The sequence below is a fragment of the Megalobrama amblycephala genome, linkage group LG16, assembly GCF_018812025.1.
Source record: "Megalobrama amblycephala isolate DHTTF-2021 linkage group LG16, ASM1881202v1, whole genome shotgun sequence".
NCBI classification, from domain to species: Eukaryota; Metazoa; Chordata; class Actinopteri; order Cypriniformes; family Xenocyprididae; genus Megalobrama; species Megalobrama amblycephala.
Window position 1 is genome coordinate 5437849 of NC_063059.1, and position 4613 is coordinate 5442461.

The window sequence follows — 4613 nt, forward strand, 5'->3', positions numbered from 1 at the left end:
GAGATTCTTAACTTCAGACAAAACAAAACAACAACAAAACCCTTTAACCTTTATTGTGTATGCCATTTCAAATTAAGAAAATGACAAAAACTCATCTTTTCTAAAAAAAAAAAATGAAACCATGTTAGAAATGTGTCATTAGTCTGATCGGTAGTTTCACAGACAGAATAACAAGGAAATAGGAAAAGCCTGCAATTTAACAATTCACACTACTGATTAAGTTATTGGAATATTTTAGGCTCTGCCCAACAGCATGGTCATCTGCATGCTAACTTCTCTGTGTCTCATTTTCCTCCTTAATGCATCTTTGATCTCTTTGGTTCTGAAGCAGTATATCATCGGATTGACAACAGGTGGAAGCAGACTGTACCACATAGTTAACATAATCCGAATGTCAGGAGTGAATGCAGCTGTTACATCAAATGTATAGACAACACATCTGGGGAGATAATACAGAAAAACAATAAGAAGCTGAGGAGTGCAAGTTGAGAATGTTTTATATCGAGCCTGAATGTCAGAAATTTTGAAAACAGATGTGAAGATGGCAATAAAAGAAAATATAATTAATATCAAAGGGCCCAAAATAATAAACATGGCCCATCCAAAAGCAAAAAGCCTTTTCTGGTTTATATCTCGACAAGAGAGTTTAATTATTGCATTTCGTTCACAATAATTTTGGGTTATTACATTAGAAGCACAGTAGGGCTCATCGAAGGCATGATAAACAATGATTGCCATCAAAGGTATGAACATTGTCCAAATCACTCCACATGCAATGAAAACAGTTTTGTTTGTAATAAGGACACAGTATCTCAGTGGGTTACGTACAGCAACAAACCGATCAGTGGCCACTAATAGTATAACAAAAGAATTAATACTCCCCAAGTAATGAACAAAAAACATCTGCACAAAGCAACTATAAAATGATATAGTGTTGATATTGAATAGATATTTTGCAATAGCTTTAGGCAGCGTGGCAGTTCCAAAAGCAAAATCACAAACAGCAAGAATACAGAAGATTAAATAGGTGGGTTTCTGAAGGCTTCTCTCATAAGCAATGAATGCAATAATAAAGATATTTCCTCCTGCCAGTGTCAAATAGACAAAGAACAAAAGGGTTCCTACAGCTCCATAATACTGTGGATTGAGTCCTGGAAATCCCAGCAGGTAGAATTCAGTAAAGACAGTGATATTTGTATAGGTCATAACTGTAACAAATCGGGAGTCATGGTAAGATCCAAATGCAAGCTTTATTAAGAATGTCGTACAGGCAGGGTCAATCAGGAGCAGACGAGAACAGCAAGGGACAGGCAGGATCGTAATCAGGGTGCAGGCAATGGTCAGGACAGGCGGATATCATTCACAGAACAGTATAACAGGCAAGGGTCAGGACAGGCAGCAACGGGTCAAGAAACAGGAACAGGCAAGATAAAACACAGGCAGACAGGATACAAGGTACGCTCAGAATTGTCACTAGGAATCAAGACTTCGCAAATGGGTGGTGTGTGTGAGAGTCTTATATAGTCCTGATAATGAGCTGCAGCTGGGTGTGGTGATTAGTGATTAGTGTGAAGTGTGTGCAGGTGAGTGGCAGAGAGGATGATGGGAGATGTAGTCCGGGAACTGATAGGATTTGTGACAGAATGTCCCCCTCCGGAAGGCGCGTCCTCGCGCCGTAGATGGCACAACTGGGGAGGGAGGGTGGGTGCCCTGGAGACCTACAGGCAGGAGATACTGGATGTACAGGCGGGTATGGAGGTCTCCAGGGCAGGTCCAGGAACTCAGGTAACCACGGTGGGTCAGGTGGCTCGGGCAGCCACGGCAGGTCAGGAGTGTCGGGAAGCCACGGCGGGTCAGGTGGCTCGGGCAACCGCGGCAGGTCAGGTGGTTCGGGCAACCGCGGCAGGTCAGGTGGCTCAGGCGGCCACGGCAGGTCAGATGGCCTGGGCAGCCACGGCAGGTCGGGTGTTTCAGGCAACCACGGCAGGTCGGGTGGCTCGGGCGGCCACGGCAGGTCAGGTGGCTCGGGCGGCCACGGCAGGTCAGGTGGCTCGGGCGGCCACGGCAGGTCAGGTGGCTCGGACGAGTACGGCAGGTCAGGTGGCTTGGGCGGCCACGGCAGGACAGAGTCCGAAGATGACCACGGCGGGTCAGGTGGTTCAGGTAACCACGGCAGGTCAGGTGGCTTGGGCAGCCACGGGAGGACAGAGTCCGAAGATGACCACGGCGGGTCAGAGTCCATAAATGTCCATAGTGGGCCCCAGTCCATGGGTGGCCATGACGGTACAAAGGCCGATGACGGCAGTGGCCGGGCAGGGTCCCCACCCACAAGCTCCCCACCCTCAGGTACACTGCCCCCCCAAAAAGTTCTTGGGGATTTTAGCGGGGCCCGTCGCAGGTTTGTGGGCAAGGAGTTCGGGTGGCGCCGGCAGGGCCAGGCGTGTGGGTGAAGCCGGCAGGGCAAGACGCCTGAGTGGCGCTGGCAGCGCAAGGAGTTTGAGCGGCGCTTGAGCAGGGCTGGAAGCTTGGGTGGCGCTGGCAGGGCTGGAAGCTTGGGTGGCGCTGGCAGGGCTGGAAGCTTGGGTGGCGCTGGCAGGGCTGGAAGCTTGGGTGGCGCTGGCAGGGCTGGAAGCTTGGGTGGCGCTGGCAGGGCTGGAAGCTTGGGTGGCGTTGGCAGCGCTGGAAGCTTGGGTGGCGTTGGCAGCGCAAGGAGCTCGGGTGGCGCCGGCAGAGCGAGAAGCACAGGTGGCGCTGGCAGAGCGAGGAGCTTGGGTGGTGCTGGCAGAGCGAGGAGCTCGGGTGGCGGCGGCAGGACAAGACGCTTGGACGTAAGAGGGGGAAGAACAGAAGGAGCCTTCTTCCTCCTCCTCCTCCTCTTCCGAGGATGAGGCAATGGTTCACCGACTGGAGCGGTTTCTGGAGCAGACTCACTGGCTGAAGCGGGTTCTGGAGTGGACTCCATGGCTGGAACGCCCCTACCTCCGTGAGCACCGAAGGGGCGGCCATCTTGCCCGTAGGCACTGGCAAAGCAGCCATCTTGTCCATCGCGTCCAGGGCGCTTGAGTCCATGGCAACTGGTGAGCTTGAGTGCGTTGCAACCGGCGAACTTGAGAGCGTTGCAATAGGCGAACTTGAGAGCGTTGCAATAGACGAACTTGAGAGCGTTGCAATAGACGAACTTGAGAGCGTTGCAATAGACGAACTTGAGAGCGTTGCAATAGACGAACTTGAGAGCGTTGCAATAGACGAACTTGAGAGCGTTGCAATAGACGAACTTGAGAGCGTTGCAATAGACGAACTTGAGAGCGAAGCGGCCACCGGGCTTGAGAGCGTAGCGGCCGGCGGGCCTGAGAGCGTAGCGACCGGCTGGCTTGGGTGCGAAGCGGCCACCGGGCTTGAGAGCGAAGCGGCCGGCAGAGGCTTGGGAATGCCAGCCACTCGTGCTGAAGTCAGCGGAGGATCAGCCACACTGGAACGTAGTCCTCTGCGCCCTTGGATAGATCCAGAGACGTGACGTGACTCTGGGCGATCAGCGGAGACGTGACGTGACTCTGGGCGATCAGCGGAGACGTGACGTGACTCTGGGCGATCAGCGGAGACGTGACGTGACTCTGGGCGATCAGCGGAGACGTGACGTGACTCTGGGCGATCAGCGGAGACGTGACGTGACTCTGGGCGATCAGCGGAGACGTGACGTGGCTCTGGGCGATCAGCGGAGACGTGACGTGGCTCTGGGCGATCAGCGGAGACATGAACTGTTGCTGTTGTAATGATAGCCGCCATCTTGTGCGTGTTACCTGGCGCGGCGGCCATTACGGGACTCACCATGGTGTCGCATTCCTCCGCGACACCCACAGTAAACGGAGAGCCAACAGTCAACAATGCATAGTCCATAAAGCTGCTAAGTGATGAACGCGGTCCCTCTCGTCTTAATTTATTCTGGAGAGGCTGGTTGACGCCATCACAAAAAAAGTCAATCAGTGCACAGTCCGGAAGATCAGAGAGGTAAGCAATGTTTAGATACTCCTGCACATATTCCTCCAACGATCGCGTGCCTTGCGAACTCCACAATAGCAATAGATTAATGTCCATACCGTAATGAGATCCTCCGGGAAAGCTGCTGGATCTTGGTGGTGGCGAAGTCTTCTGTAACAAATCGGGAGTCATGGTAAGATCCAAATGCAAGCTTTATTAAGAATGTCGTACAGGCAGGGTCAATCAGGAGCAGACGAGAACAGCAAGGGACAGGCAGGATCGTAATCAGGGTGCAGGCAATGGTCAGGACAGGCGGATATCATTCACAGAACAGTATAACAGGCAAGGGTCAGGACAGGCAGCAACGGGTCAAGAAACAGGAACAGGCAAGATAAAACACAGGCAGACAGGATACAAGGTACGCTCAGAATTGTCACTAGGAATCAAGACTTCGCAAATGGGTGGTGTGTGTGAGAGTCTTATATAGTCCTGATAATGAGCTGCAGCTGGGTGTGGTGATTAGTGATTAGTGTGAAGTGTGTGCAGGTGAGTGGCAGAGAGGATGATGGGAGATGTAGTCCGGGAACTGATAGGATTTGTGACAATAACTCTATACAGCTTCACAATGACCTGATAAA